The sequence below is a fragment of the Nicotiana tomentosiformis genome, chromosome 4 (genome assembly GCF_000390325.3).
Source record: "Nicotiana tomentosiformis chromosome 4, ASM39032v3, whole genome shotgun sequence".
Classification (NCBI taxonomy): Eukaryota; Viridiplantae; Streptophyta; class Magnoliopsida; order Solanales; family Solanaceae; genus Nicotiana; species Nicotiana tomentosiformis.
This window is the reverse complement of record NC_090815.1, coordinates 118857808-118874526: the sequence shown is the minus strand read 5'-3', so window position 1 is coordinate 118874526 and position 16719 is coordinate 118857808. Positions and strand designations below refer to the sequence as shown.

The 16719-nt window shown below is 41.1% G+C and overlaps 1 pseudogene; it reads right to left on the bottom strand.

Annotated features, from left to right (window-relative positions):
• Positions 1-12809: 12809 nt before the first annotated feature.
• On the bottom strand, positions 12810-16018 carry LOC104106975 (alpha-amylase-like; annotated as a pseudogene).
• Positions 16019-16719: the final 701 nt, after the last annotated feature.

Sequence of the window (16719 nt, the reverse complement as noted above, 5' to 3'; positions counted from 1 at the left end):
AAAGAAAGTTAAACCGGCATGATGCTATAATTAATTAATTAATACTCCCTCCCACGATTTAGTTTGTTGCATAAAACTCAATTAATGTAATATGAGTATAACTACGCATAAATTTTGAGTTTCAATATAAAATGCTGTAAAATTAAAATTATTACTGTGTTTGACAGTTTGAGTTGTGGTATTAAAATTATGGGGTATGGAGCGCCACTCGGCATAAGTACAGATCAAAAATCATTCGCGTGATTGAATTCAATGTCCATTAATTATTGTATATAATTTGTTATTAGTTAAAATATAATTTCATTCCATTATATCCTTCAAGTTGCACTTGCGTTTAGCGGTGGAATCATTATTTTACTTTGAAGCAAAATAACCGAGAAAAAGCAAAATATATAGCTCTGTTTACCCGAAAAATGTATAGGAGTTGAATTTGTACGTAGATCTAAGGATATGTAGTATAACTTGATACAAATCGTAAGGATAAATAGAAATATCAAATATGGGTTGGAAAGAATACAAAATAAACAAGGTTGGAAAGAAGATGATTTTTAGGACCAAGCACAATGAATCAATTAATGAAGCTTACAAGGATAATCTTTGAATATAGGAGAATATGGTGCTTGAATTACAATGTAAGCAAAAAACTGTCTTCTACAGAAATATAGCCATCCTCTTTATAGTGAAAGATCCCATTTTAGATATAATTAAAAATACATAGTGGAGGACCCATGATAAATCAGTTTTTTCCTAATTTCCGCCGAGATTCTCTCCCTTAGTGTGTTTGCAATGGCTCTTGTCTGTGAGCTCGAGCTCGATCGACCTCGGTGCTGGTCGGTATTGCTTCTAGAACTCGATATGGACTCGGAATCAGGTGATGATTCGGACTCGGTCCCGGTTGGCCTTTGCCCCTTAAGCTCGATATCATCTCATCATAGTTCGATTCGAACCCGAGCTCGATAATGACTTCGAACTCGGTATTTGACCTATACACGAAATCTGAAGCTTGTTTGTACCATCTTCGGAAGCCATCTCGATATTACGAAGTCTTTCTTCGATCCATTATGTTTCGACCTCGATCAATCGTACGAAAGCCGAAATCTATTTCGACCGTATACAGATAGTCCCCTCGTTTCTCGGGAAGGATATGGTGAGAAACGATATGATTTCTCAATGGCTCGATTGGACTATAAGGTGACGTTCACATTGGGCTTGATCATGACGCATGTGATAGTTGTCCTGTCGATTTAGTTTTTCAAGGCATTTAATGCATGTCAGACGGTAGTCGGCCACCGTTGATACTGAACCGGCATTGCTTTAATCTATAAATAGCCCTTCCTTTTACCATTTACCACTTTTACATCTTCAATCTTCCAAATTTCCAAAAGTTCTTTTTCGTATCCTCTGAGTTTATTTGCAAACCTGTGATTCTTCTTTGCAAAATTCCTCTTCTAAACCACCAAATCTTTGTCACCTTCTTTAAATTCAAAATTGGTGAAGACATCAAAAACTGTCCCCCAAAAAGAAAAAGCTTCTTCTTCTCAATCTGCTGCCGACAAAACACCGGTGGATCCACGGCCTGAGGAGTGCATTCCAGCGGCGTGTGTTCTAACCTCCGATTTCAAACTCGATAAAGGTTCGCTGGTTCCTGGCCGATATGAGCCCGTATCGAGATATATTTGTTCGATAACCGGAGGGTACATCGAGCAGATAAAAAAAGATTGTAACTGAGGGAACAAAGAAGTGGTAGTGTCGTCTCCCGAATAGGATATTACTACTCACGTGAAAGGATTTTTAAGTGTGTATACTTACCCTTTCACGTTAGGTCCCCTCGACCCTCTTATCATAGATTTTTGTCGTAAATATCTAATAACCCTAGGCCAGATCCATATTTCGTTTTGGCGGATCGTTATTTTGATCTGATACTTTGTGAACAAAATCGAGGGGATGCCTTTCACCCTCGATCATCTCATTTGATTGTACCGTCATCGCCTTTTTCGAGGAGGATTAATAAAACTTCAAAGTCGAGCTACCAAGGCTCTGTTCTCGAGCATAGACGAGGAAAGGAATCGAGGCTGGATGAGGAGGTTCGTTTGAGTAAGGACTTCGGACCTGATTCTGACTGAAAAGATGCCTTTTTTCCGAGGAGTGGAACATGAAGCGTAAGTGTAATTCTTGCTGTTATATCCTACTATTTTGTCCTTTCATTTCTTTTCTCACCGATATCCCCCTTTTGTGATGCAGCGGTTCCCTGGATGCCCGACGCAGATCCCGATCTCAAGAACTGAGTACGGGATCTGGTTTCGACCTCCGCATACGCCGAGCGCTCATGGCATGACTTGTCAAAGGGTCGATGGGAGGCCAAAAATCATGGTGAGCCCCCTTTCTCGTATTTTTTTGGTAGTTCGAACACAATGCTTTCCATACACTTTAATAAAATTTCCCATATGTAGGTGTGGACAAAGATGCAGTTTTGAGGCCCTCGTTAGAGGCTTTAGCCTCTGTCCCAAAGCCGGTGAAAGATAATAAGAGGAAAAGAGCCTCCGTTCCCGAAGATCCAAAACCGAAGAAGAGGACGGCTCGTAAGTCGAACAAGAACACCATTCCTTTGACCGTAGAATCAGTTCTGAGTCTAAGGGATGAAGACGAAGAAGAAGAAGAAAAAGATGGGTCCGCGCTGGCGGCCCGAATGAAGAAGACCACCGACATTCCCCAGGCAGCTAGGTCGATGGTGATTCATAAGGCTCCGTCTCGAACTGAGGATATATCAGAGAAAGATTCGGGCAGAGTCCCCGAGTTATTGGAGATCGAAGATGCTTCTCATCGAAGCCAACGGATGGGGATATGTTTGAAGGGGCTCTCCCCGAATCTCTTCGAACCGAAGAGAATGCTCCAAGTGATTCACTTGGGGCAGTAGCAATCGAAGACTCGCTCACCTTCCCTGCTTTTTCCGCAGGAACGATTCGGGAAGCACAAGCTTTGTGGGCCCTCGAACTAGACAGGCCTCATGATGGAGAGGATCCTTTTCGTGACATGTTTACCAGTGTCGAGGACGCTATCGGTACAAGTGACGCATCAAATCTTTTTTACGGAGTGCATCAGGCTTTGAATCAGGTAAGCCTTAAATTATTTTGTTGGCCTTACCTTTATGTTTGCTTTTCTTTTCTAACTTCGTTTCTTCTTTCTTTGTAGACCGCAACAGTTCATCGAGAAGCATGTTCTCGGTTCCAAACCGAGCTGCATCTATATGAGGCCGATCTTCAACGGGTTACAGAGGAGAGGGACTCTCTTAAACTCCTCTTAGGGCAAAGGGGAGAAGAAAAACCTTCGAGTTGAGTTGGCCAAGGCTCATCAAGATCAGACCGATCTGTCCGAGCAGGTAATGATACTTTTAAAAGCCTATGGGCTAGATACCGGAACTATGGCTAATTATTCGGTCTCACAGCTGCAGCAGAAAATTGAGATGATTGGGAAACTTTGTGAGGAGGTCGATGTGGTAAAAATAGAGTCTTTGAAGTGGAAAGAAGGTATGGACCGCTTTGCTCTAGAGAAAAAAGCTGCTCGAGCCCAATTATCATCGGCCAAAAATCAACTTCAAAGTATGAAGGAGAAAGGCTCGGTTCAAGCAAGAATAATAAAGGAGCTCGAGGCTCGGTTGGCCTTTGAACTTGCCAAGGCCGAATCTGACGCTGAAAAGGCAAAGGGCGGATGCACTCGTGGCCGTCTATCGGGTCGATGCTGAAGCTGCCTAGGTCCAAGCAAGAGAGGCAGCCGAGACCGCCGATACTCGAGCACATTGGGTCGCTGAACTTGCTAAGTGTCGATCTCGGAGGGAGACCCTCGAGGAGATCCATGCTCGAGGTTTCGACCTCGCCGAAGAGATAAAAAGGGCCAAAGAACTCGAAGCCGATGCTGAAGCCTTGGCTTCCGATGACGACGATGATGATAATGATGATGATGGGAGTAAGAGCGGGTCCGAGAACGGGGGGAGCCCGGTGGAGAAGAGACCGCTCCCGAAGATAGCCAAGAAACTTAGCCCTTAGTTTCTATGTTGCAATCAATCATGTAAACAATCTTGATATATATATATATATATATATATATATATATATATATATATATATATATATATATATATTTGTTTTACTGACTTGCTTCAGTTTTGTTTCCTGCCTTGTGAAGATTTTTATTCATGCCTTATGAATGTTTTCATAAGGATTTAGGCAATTTGATCAAATTTGGACTTCGTAGCCTTTATAACCGAGTGAGCGGTTACTCAAGCTTGAAATAAGGTAGCCCATTGTTTGAACTTGAAGTATGATGTAGCCCTTAGGCTTATTAGTTGAGTGAGTGATTCGAACTCAAAGTAATATAGCTCGTAAGTGTAATAGTCGAGTGAGTGCTTGCTCGAACTCGAAATAAGAATAGCCCGTAGGCTTATTAGTTGAGTGAATATTTTGAACTCGAAGTAATGTAGCCCGTAGGCGTAATAGTCGAGTGACTGTTTCGAACTCGAAGTAATGTAGCCCGTAGGCTTAATAGTCGAGTGATGCTTGCTCGAACTCGGAATAATGTAGCCCGTAGGCTTAGTAGTCAAGTGAATGTTTCGAACTCGAAGTAATATAGCTCGTAGGCATAATAGTCGAGTGAGTGCTTGCTCGAACTCGAAATAAGAATAGCCCGTAGGATTATTAGTCGAGTGAATATTTCGAACTCGAAGTAATGTAGCTCGTAGGCTTAATAGTCGAGTGAGTGCTTTCTCGAACTCGAAGTAATGTAGCCCGTAGGCTTAGTAGTTGAGTGAATGTTTCGAACTCGAAGTAATGTAGCCCGTAGGCATAATGGTCGAATGAAGGCTTGCTCGAACTCGGAATAAGAGTAGCCCGTAGGCTTATTAGTCGAGTGAATGTTTCGAACTCGAAGTAATATAGCCCGTAGGCTTAATGGTCAAGTGAGTGCTTACTCGAACTTGAAGTAATGTAGCCCGTAGGCTTAGTAGTCGAGTGAATGTTTCGAACTCGAAGTAATATAGCTCGTAGGCTTAATAGTCGAGTGAGTGCTTGCTCGAACTCGAAGTACTGTAGCCTGTAGGCTTAGTAATCGAGTGAATGCTTTGAACTCGAAGTAATGTAGCCCGTAGGCGTAATGGTCGAGTGAGGGCTTGCTCGAACTCGGAATAAGAGTAGCTCGTAGACTTATTAGTCGAGTGAATGTTTCGAACTCGAAGTAATATAGCCCGTAGGCTTAATAGTCGAGTGAGTGCTTGCTCGAATTCGAAATAAAAGTAGCCCATAGGCTTATTAGTCGAGTGAATATTTCAAACTCGAAGTAATATAGCCCGTAGGCGTAATGGTCGAGTGAGTGCTTGCTCGAACTCGAAATAAAAGTAGCTCATAGGCTTATTAGTCGAGTGAATGTTTCGAACTCGAAGTAATATAGCCCGTAGGCGTAATGGTCGAGTGAGTGCTTGCTCGAACTCGAAATAAAAGTAGCCCGTAGGCTTAGTAGTCGAGTGAATGTTTCGAACTCAAAGTAATATAGCCCGTAGGCGTAATAGTCGAGTGAGTGCTTGCTCGAACTCGGAGATTTATCTCAATCCCGTTTGCATAATAGATCTCGAAATAGAGGAATTTTTCTTGGATATAAGATATGGGGAAACTAGAAAACTTTCTTTGCAAGTCATTATACATGTGTTCATATTTTGCGTCAGGGCTCGGGCCAACTACATGAGCATGGTTCGTTTTGACCATTTGGCTCTTACAATTTTTCATATTGGGACCCTGTTGTTACGAAATAACTTTCTTGCATCAGAACTTGATATATTTGAGGGCTAATGCCCTCCCTGTATTCGAGGTCGATTGTAAAGAGGCCTCGGATACTGTCGAATTGTTTCTAAGTTTAGCATGATCAATGGTTGCCTCATTAAAAACCTTGCCGAAAAACCCATTTGGGATAAAACCGGTCTAAGGGAAAAAGAGTGCAACACGTGCTTTCAAACCTAGAGTTTCATATTGAAGGATCCATCCTAGCTCCTGATCGGACTCCTGCAGGGGTTAGTTTCGAAATGTAAACGAATATGGGAGGGTCGTACCTTAGCAGTAGTATCGTTTTAGGTGCGATACATTCCAATTACTTGATAGTTGTTTGTCGTTTATAATACCGAGCTTATATGATCCTTTTTTCAACGTTTTCGAGAACCTGATACGGTCCTTCCCAGTTCGGTCCTAGTTTTCCTTCGTTTGGATTTTGGGTACTAAGGGTGACTTTCCTTAGCACTAAGTCCCCGAGTTTAAAATGTCGAAGCTTGGTTCTTCAATTATAGTATCTTTCGATTCGTTGCTTTTGGGCGGCCGATTGGACGAGATCAGCTTCTCGTTTTTCATCTGATAATTCGAGGCTAGTGTTCATAGCCTCGTTATTTAACTCTTCTGTTGTATATCGAAACCTGGCACTGGGTTCCCCGACTTCGACTGGAATCAAGGCTTTAGAGCTATATACTAAGGAGAACGAGGTTTCCCCCGTACTTAGATTTTGATGTTGTTCGATATGCTCAAATGACTTCGGGTAGGATTTCTCTCCATTTTTCTTTAGCGTCGTTCAACCTCTTCTTTAGGTTTTAAATGATAGTTTTGTTCGTTGATTCGGCCTGCCCATTTCCACTGGGGTGATATGGTGTTGATAATATCCTTTTTATTTTGTGGTCTTCGAAGAATTTCGTCACTTTGGTGCCGACAAACTGTTTCCCATTGTCACACACTATTTAGGTGGATATCCCGAATCGACCTATGATATGATCCCAGATAAAGTCTATAACCTGTTTCTCTCTTACTTTCACGAACGTCTGTGCTTCAACCCATTTAGAGAAATAGTCAGTCATAAATAAAATGAACTTAGCTTTACCTGGGGCCGATGGCAGAGGGCCGACGATATCCATTCCCCATTTCATGAATGGCCATGGAGATAGGACTAAGTGAAGTTGCTCTCCGGGCTGATGGATCACTGGTGCAAACCTTTGACATTTGTCACATTTTCGAACAAACTCCTTTGCATCTTTGCCCATACCGATCCAATAATAACCTGCCTTGATTATTTTTCGGACTAATGAATCGGCACCAGAGTGATTTCCACAGGTGCCCTTGTGCACCTCACGTAGTATTTATTCAGTGTCTCCTGGACCTAAGCATACTGCCAATGGTCCATCGAATGTCCTTCGGTATAGCATTCCATCTGCAGTTAATGTGAATCGAGCAACTTTGGTTCGTAGGGCCCTCGAATTTTTAGGGTTCGATGGGAGCTTTCCATTCTTTAAGTATCCAATATACTTATTCCTCCAATCCCAGGTTAAGCTCGTAGAATTTATCTCGACATGACCCTCTTCCATCACAGATCTCGAGAGTTGAACGACAGTCCCCAAGCTTATCTTGCCTTCCTCGACCAATGATCCCAAATTTGCGAGTGCATCAACCTCACTGTTTTGCTCTCGTGGAACATGTTGCAAAGTCCATTCTTTGAAATGGTGCAAAGTGACATGCAGTTTGTCCAAATACCTTTGCATTCTATCTTCTCGAACTTTGAAAGTTTTGTTTACTTGATTTACCACCATCAAGGAGTCACACTTGGCTTCAATGACTTCTGCTCCCAAGCTTTTAGCTAGCTCGAGACCTGCAATCATGGCCTCATACTCGGCCGTTGTTAATCAACCTAGTAGTTTTGATAGATTGCCTAATAGTGTTACCCCGTGGGTGGCTTTAAAATGATGCCTAGCCCGGACCCCTTCACATTCGAAGCCCCGTCCGTAAAAAGGGTCCATACCCCTGATGACGTATCCGATTTCAATAAGAGTTCTTTTTCGACTTTGGGTACGAGGGTCGGTGTGAAATCGGCCACGAAGTCCGCTAAAATTTGAGACTTGATGGTCGTACGGGGTTGATATTCGATATTGTACCCGCTGATTATGACGGCCCATTTGGCCAATCGTCCTGGTAGTTCGGGCTTGTGCAAAATATTACGAAGCGGGTAAGTGGTTAATACGCATATGGGGTGACATTGAAAGTACGGTCTTAACTTTGTAGAGGCACTTATCAGTGCAAGTGTCAATTTTTCTAGGTGCAGATCTAGTTTCTGCTTCTCCTAAGGTTCGACTTACATAATAAATGGAAAATTGCGTACCTTGCTCTTCTCAAACTAGGACACTGCTTACCGCGATTTTTGATACTGTCAAGTACAAGCAAAGTCTCTCGTCTGTTTTTGGAGTATGAAGCAGTGGTGGGCTCGATAGATATCGTTTTAATTCCTCTAATGCCTGTTGGCATTCCGGGGTCCAAGCGAAATCGTTCTTTTTTTTTAGTAGAGAGAAAAATTTGTGACTTCGATCTGACGACCTCGAAATGAATCGGCCTAAGGTTGCAATCCGTTCTGTTAGTCTCTGTACGGCTTTCACGCTGTCCACGATGGCGATGTCTTCGATGGCCTTGATTTTATCGGGGTTAATCTTGATTTCCCGATTTGACACCATGAAGCCGAGGAACTTGCCCGACCGACCCCGAAAGTGCATTTCTCGGGGTTGAACTTCATGTTGTATTTCCTTAAAATCTCTAATGTTTCCTACAAATGGGTCAAATGGTCCTCTGCGCACAGGGACTTAACTAGCATGTCATCAATATAAACTTCCATTGACTTACCTATTTGTTCCTCGAATATTTTATTTACTAGGCGTTGATAAGTAGCTCCTGCATTTTTTAGCCCGAAGGGCATCACATTATAACAATATGTTCCATACTTGGTGACAAATGAAGTCTTTTCTTGGTCTTCCGGGTTCATTTGGATTTGATTATACCCGGAATAGGCATCGAGAAAAGTAAGGATCTCGTGGCCGGCAGTGGAATCGATCATGCGATCGATGTTGGGCAGCGGAAAGGAATCTTTGGGGCATGCTTTGTTCAAATCCTTATAATCTACACACATTCTAAGTTTGTTCCTTTTTTTAGGAACTACAACTACATTGGCTAACCATTCGGGATATTTCACCTCCCGAATGGACCCTATCTTGAGAAGTTTGGTTACCTCGTCATTTATGAATGTGTGCTTTACCTCGGACTGGGGTCTTCTCTTTTGCTTCACCGGTCTAAACCTAGGGTCCAAGCTTAGCCGATGCGTCGTTATATCCGCTGGGATCCCTGTTATATCTAAATGGGACCAGGCAAAACAATCTACATTATCGATAAGAAATTAAATAAGTTTTTTCCTGAGTTCGGGGGTCAACCCCATTCCCAGGTATACCTTCCGTTCGGGCCAATGCTCGATTAGTGTGACTTGCTCCAATTCCTCAATCATCGATTTGGACGCATCGGAATCATCGGGAACCACGAAGGATCGAGGGATCCTTTGATCATCATCTTCATCGATCTTCTAATTATCCGGTCGGTTTAAAGCTGATGTCTGTGATTGCTATTTGGTATCTCGTTCCCCTTTTGAGCCTGATCCCTTTATTGGTGAAAGCAGGGATATTGGATTCGCTTCCTCGATGGCAAATATTTCTCTTGCGGCCGGTTGTTCTCCGCACACTATTTTGACTCCCCTCGATGTTGGGAATTTAAGGACCTGGTGTAGGGTCGACGGTAGAGCTCTCATGTTATGGATCCATGGCCTTCCAAAAAGGGCGTTGTACCTCATGTCGCCTTCGATTACGTGGATCCTCATTTCCTGGATGGTCCCGACCACGTTTATCGGTAGAACTATCTCGCCTTTGGTGGTTTCACTTGCCATATTGAATCCGTTTAGAACCAGGGTTGCAGATACGACCTGGTCCTGTAAACCGAGCTGTTCTACGACCTTCAATCTAATGATGTTGGCCGAGCTACCTGGATCAATTAACACACGCTTAAATTTAATTTTATTCATAAGTACGGATATTACCAGTGCATCGTTATGAGGTTGTATGACTCCTTCTGCATCTTTATCATTGAAGGACAAAGTTCCTATGGGTGTGTAATCCTGAGTTCGGGATCGATTTTCTCTCACAATCGATGTCTTAGTGCGTTTAAGCACCGATCCCTAAGGGGTATCGGCGCCGCCGATAATCATGTGAATGACGTGTTGTGGTTTTTCTTGTTCGTTTTGCTTGCCGAAATCCCTATTTTTAAAATGGTTCTTCACCCTATCGCTTAAAAATTCTCGAAGGTGCCCTTTGTTGAATAACCGGGCTACCTCCTCTCGTAGTTACATGCAATCTTCTATTATATGGCCATGGGTTCCATGATATTCGCACATTTGATTGGGATTCCTCTGGGCAGGATCGGTCTGCATGGGTCGAGGCTATTTAGTGTCTTTGATGCGTCCGATAGCCGACACGATGGCGGATGCATCGATGTTGAAGTTATACTCCGATAACCAAGGCGCTTCCTTAGATCCGGCAGGCTTGTCGAACCTACTTCTGTTCATCAGCCCCCGGGACCCTTGACCTCGATCACTTTTTTTGTTATTTCGTCCGGGATTATGTCTCGATTCACCTATTTTGTGGTTTCCATTATACGGTCGGTATCGATCTCTGATCGGACCTTGTTCTCGATTAATATCCCTTCGAGCAGCGGGTTCAGACCCCAACTGATCATCTTTGACCCTAATTTTTGATTGGTACCGATTGTGCACGTCGGCCCACGTGATGGCTGGGTATTCGATCAGGTTATGCTTCAACCGCCGTGAAGCCGTCGAACTTCGTTCGTTCAAACCTTGAGTGAAAGCCTGAACAGCCCAATCGTCTATGACTGGTGGCAGATCCATTCGGTGGTAGGTTGTGATACCAAATCATTGCTCCCTTCGAGTGGGTCTCTCTGAATTTTTTTAACAACGCAGATTCGATTTCATCGTCTTCCAAATCATTGCTCTTGATGGCATACGTGTAAGAAGTGACGTATTTGTTGGGGTCGGTCGTTCCGTTATATTTGGGAATTTCGAGCATACGAAATTTTTTGGGGATTGGTTTTGGGGCTGCGCTCAAGGGAAAAGGTTTTTGCACGAATGTTTTGGAATCCAAACCCTTTATCATTGGTGGAGCTCCCGGGATCTGATCGACCCTGGAATTATATGTTTCTACTTTTTTATCGTAGGCTTCGACTCGCTTTGTGAGCTCCTCGAGTATTTTAGCAATTTCGGGAGTAGTCTCCGATTCTTGCTCATTTGACCTCACTATGGTTGGCTCCGTTCGATGGGCGATTTTTTGAGATGGACTGGGCTCCGGCCTGCTCGGTAGCTGGGTTTGGCTCTGCAACTGAGCTATTGCTGCCTGTTGAGCTTGCAACATTTTGAAAATCATACGCAAGCTGACGCCGTTTTCCTCGATGATATGGGTATCTCGAGCTGCAGACCGAGTGCCACCATGAATGCTATTTTCAGGTTCAGAATGTAGGTTCACCTCAATGGCCACATGCGAATTGATATCTATCGGTACTTCGATTCGAGCTCCAATGGTATTGACAAGTGGTCTTTCGGTATTGGGTGTCAAGTTGTTGTTCTCATCTTGAAGATCGGCTTTGTTGTCGATAGGTGAGGTCATTTGATTGGTAATTAGTCGTTGCTAATCCGAAATCCAAGATACTTTCGGAAACAAGCGCAAAACGGTGTGTTTTTACAGATTCGTATCAAATAACCACTGTTATCCTTAGCCCCACAGTGGGCGCCAAACTGTTTACCCGAAAAATGGATAGGAGTTAAATTTGTACGTAGATCTAAGGATATGTGGTATAACTTGATACAAATTGTAAGGATAAATAGAAATATCAAATATGGGTTGCAAAGATACAAAATAAACAAGGTTGAAAAGAAGATGATTTTTAGGACTAAGCACAATGAATCAATTAATGAAGTTTACAAGGATAATCTTTGAATATAGGAGAATATGATGCTTGAATTACAATGTAAGCAAAAAACTGTCTTCTATAGAAATATAGCCATCCTATTTATAGTGGAGGATCATACTTTAGATATAATTAAAAATATATAGTGGATGACCCATGATAAATCAGCATTTCCCTAATTTCCGTCGAGATTCTCTCCCTTAGTGTGTTTGCAACAGCTCTTGTCTGTGAGCTCGAGCTCGATCGGCCTCGGTGCTGGTCGGTATTGCTTTTAGAACTCGATATGGACTCAGGATCAGGTGATGATTCGGACTCGGTCCCGGTTGGCCTCCGCCCCTTAAGCTCGAAATCATCTCATCATAGTTCGATTAAGACCCGAGCTCGATAATGACTTCGAACTCGGTGTTTGACCTATACCCGAAATCTAAAGCTTGTTTGTACCATCTTCGGAAGCCATCTCGATATTACGAAGTCTTTCTTCGATCCATTATGTTTCGACCTCGATCAATCATACGAAGGCCGAAATCTATTTCGACCGTATACAAGCTCATTAGCAAAAAATTAACTCAATGCATAGAATTTAAACTCAATAAATAATAATTGTAGATATATCTTTCCACGTAGTGTTAGAATTTACGAAGTTCCAATGCAATTTACTTCAATAGGATCAAGACTGCCCATTGATTTATTTAGCCCACATGGCCACACCTGCATTCGAACTCCTTCTTAAACAACATCGTATTAAACCACTATCTTTCTATAGAATTTTCTTGCCCCCTATTTGAATGAAAATAATAGTCATTTGTTATAAAGTTATTTACTTGAATATCTTATTTCCTACCAGAAGCATAGAAATCTAATTATTAGGATTATTAACTAACTCCAATAAGGATTGTGAGCTTTAAAATATAAGAAATAATAGTATCGAAAATGCATTGCAGGCGCTAGAGAAAGAGGAGCTAAATCAGAATAAATAGACACATGAATTGTGTCTCCTCTTATTCATAGAATTTAGTATCATCATTTTATGATTTATTGCTGATCACTAATTGTCCCTAGATCTTAGGTACTTTTACACACAACACAAACTAAAATTTTTGGACATAAGCATCAACCTTATTTTTTCCTGATGTTTTGATACTAATGCTAGTATTATTCATATTGGATAGTCAGATGACTCTGAGTCTTGAACTTATGCCTTCTTTTCCCATACAGCATAATCAACTCCTGATGTTGCCAACTGAAAATTAGATGGAACAAGGTTTCCAACATTGCCAGGTCCAATTTTGACAATGATTTTGTCATCAATGTTTGCCACATAAAGATCATTTTGTGCTACCAAAATTTTCACTTTGCTTGTTGCAGAAATTCCATTCCTCTTCCTAACTGCATACAAATCTTTGATCGGTTTCCTCATCCCTTGGAACAGAAAGAAATGGTCATAGAACTGCACAACACAAAAGAATAGTGCTCTTCAATTAGATGAAACTTGATGTTTTTTTCTCTTATTCAATCGATCAATTTTCCTAAACTAGATGCCACGATATGAAGTGGGGCCTTGGAGAAACGATACAGTTGTCTCTGTATGACCTATAGGTCACGACAGTGGCGTATACACCTTGTTCTGTGCGGTGTCACTGGACACCGCTTCGTCGAAAGTTTTTACTAGTTATTTATAAGAAAAATAAAAATAATGGGGATAAATATAAAAAATGACATCGCTTACAACTAAAATAAGTTATTTATTTGTTCATTTCTTCAAACTATGACACCGCTTATGAAAAATCATGCGTACGCTACTGGGTCATGGGTTCAAGCTGTGGAAGCAGCTACTAATGATTGCATCATTGTACGCTGTCTACATTACACTCTTTGGGGTTCGGCCTTTTCCCGAACCCTGTGTAAACATTTCATGCTTTGTGCACCAGGCTGCCTCTTAGGATGCCACGATATGACCTCTATGTATTATGTCCTATTCGAGTTGTCAGCTTATCACAAACCTCTTCGTCTGGACTAGGGAACAATTATGTGAAGCTTACAAAAGGGAGTTGACAAAAATGCTAAAGTTGTTTTCTATCAGATGCAACGCGCAACCCGTCCTGTTTTAATCTAAATGATTGCAGTTTTACCCCATTATAACAACTAGTATAGAAAAACTGCAGAGGCTGAAATAGTATTGTAAAGAAGAAATAGTATACCACTGATGGAATTCCAGGATGAGTTAGAATATAGGCATGCATATCCTTGAGTAACTTTATCATTTGGATTTGTAGGAAATGGCCATTGCTGTTGCGAATAAGTATCATGATTATCAATAAAAGTCGCAGCATTCTGAGGCAAAAGACCAATCATTCCTGAAGGATTTCCCTTGGAATCTTTCAACAAATCAAATCTTGTTTCCTCAACAGCAGTACCAAGAATCCCTTTTGTCGTAAAATCAAACGTTGTCACAACACCGCCCGCATTCTGAACCCACTGAACTAAATCATTCCTGTGCTGATCATAGTCCGGTTTCCCACCCGGTTTACTATTAAATTTCAAGAAAAATTCTCCAACAGCAAATTCTGGTTTAGTATTGTCCATGTAGATTTTAGTGAACTTAGGTGCATATCCTAGGACCATATCAAATCTCTAACCATCAAATCCAATTTCAGTTTTGAGCCAATTCATCCAATCTGATAAATCCTTTTGTACTTGTGGATTCGCATGATCAATATCTGGTGCATCTCCCCAATCTAAACCAGTATCAGTATTTCCTTTGCCATCGGAAAATTTAGTATCGTTACCACAAATGAAGGTCGGACCCCAATCGAGCTTATTATCAGGCATGCCACCTTCAAATAAACAGCTAATTCCTCTGCCATCTTTGTTTTCTGCCCATCTGTGATTTATAACTATATCAGCAAGACATTTGATCCCTTTGTCGTGAAAGGCCTTAATTAAGGCTTTAAGTTCTCGTGAATTTCCATAACTTGATGTATCCAAATCGTACAATCTTGATGGCATATACCCTGTCGAATTGAAAAAAACATAAGTGTTCTGCACAAATTGTCTAAGGTCCCACATACAAGTTTGAAAATAATAGGTCAAATGGTAGGCATATTCCCATATTTGGGGACAAGGGGCGGAACGACCTCTTGATCTACTTACCGCAGCTCAGGAATAAAAGTGCCGACGTTGTCCGGGCCAAGAGCCATAGTTAGTTGTTGTTTCCATTTGGTTGTTTCTTCCTCGTAGTTGATACCGGCAAGACCCAACCAGATGATGTCGGCTGGTTGGTAGTGAGAGGACTCTAAAGAAATTGTTTGGTGTTTCATTACTACCTTTGTGCAGGGGCGGCGCAAGCATATGTGTGGCCTAAAAGTAAAGTTTAATGTGAGACCTAAGTTTTTAAAAGAAAGTTATGATACATATTTTTATTTGAAGTCTATTTTTTTAGTTTTTTTGAAATGCAAAGTTGTTAATAATTTTTTTATAATTGATTTTCTCTAATAATTCCTTTTCAATTAATAATATAGCCTACCCAAATCTTTCTCGAGGCATTGTTGATCTTAGATAAGATTTTATCAATTATAATTTTAAAAAATTACTTTTCTTTGAGGCAATTGTTATAGAAAAACTCTACTTTTATACTAAAAGTACTAAATATTATTTTTTTAAATACTAATAAACCTATTATTTTTAAAAAATGCCCCCTCCCCTACCCCACCCCAAATGTGGGGGCCTAAGGCACAAGCCTTACTTGTGATAAGGTTAGAGCCCGCCCTGCCTTTGTGAAGCATAAATGTTTACAAGTAATTGTTCATAATAAGTAGAACTAGTTATCAGGAAAATAAGGTATATATAACTTGTTATAACATGTTAATTACACTGATATTGTAAAATTCTTTTCGAGGTACTTAAGTTAAATCTATTGAAGCAGTAGTGGCCTAGTGGGGTGTGAAAGTTGAAACATAAAGGAAATATTGCTCAGTACCTTGGCTGTGATTTTGAAGGGAGTTTGAGGCAGGGGGAAGCCAAACATGAGTAACTCCAGCACCAGCCAAATCTGGGACTAATTTGATAAGATGGTTCCACCATCCTCCATCTTGCCCTGACGAATCCCAGTTAAATCCTTGTTTTATAAAAAAAGAAAACATATAGGAGTAATACATAGTACTTATTAGTTGAATATTTATGTCCACTGCCAAATAATATAAGTAGAAAGTTTTCTTTTCTTGGGTACCTGAAATAACAAAGTAGAAGATGCAAATGCGGGCAAAACAATCAGCAAAAGACACACAGAGAAAATGAGGTTTATGTTCGTTTTGTTATCCATATTTCTGTTTGTTGTACACTAATGAATTCTGAAACAAGATGATTATAAATAGGGTGGTGCAAAGCCTGTATTGTAGACTTTTCAAAGTTAATGTAGACAGAAGTTAGAAGCATTCATTTTCACTATTGACTAAGGCAACAGAACTGTAGAGGCTGCTAAATTGAGTTTAAGTGATAAAAATATTATCTAAATGCCATTTTGTGTAGAAAATGATGAGAGGAGTGATATTGTAGTATTGGTAGCTACAAACATCTGGCAAAAACATAGTATGCAGTACTTTTCAAAGAGGTGATGGACAAGGAAAACACGTACCTTAAGAATTGTAAATTTGACTAATAAAGTTTCTGCTGTGAATTAAAGTTTTTATCGCCCACTGGTTTAAGCAGTATATGCAACTCATGTTAGCTAAAGTCTTAGTAGAGTGGAACTTCCAATATTTTTCTTTTTCTTCGTGGTAAAAAAGGGCAACCCGTGCACTAAGCTCCCGCTATGCGCAACGTCTGGGGAAGGGCCGGAACACATGAATCTATTGTATGCAGTTTTAACCTACAT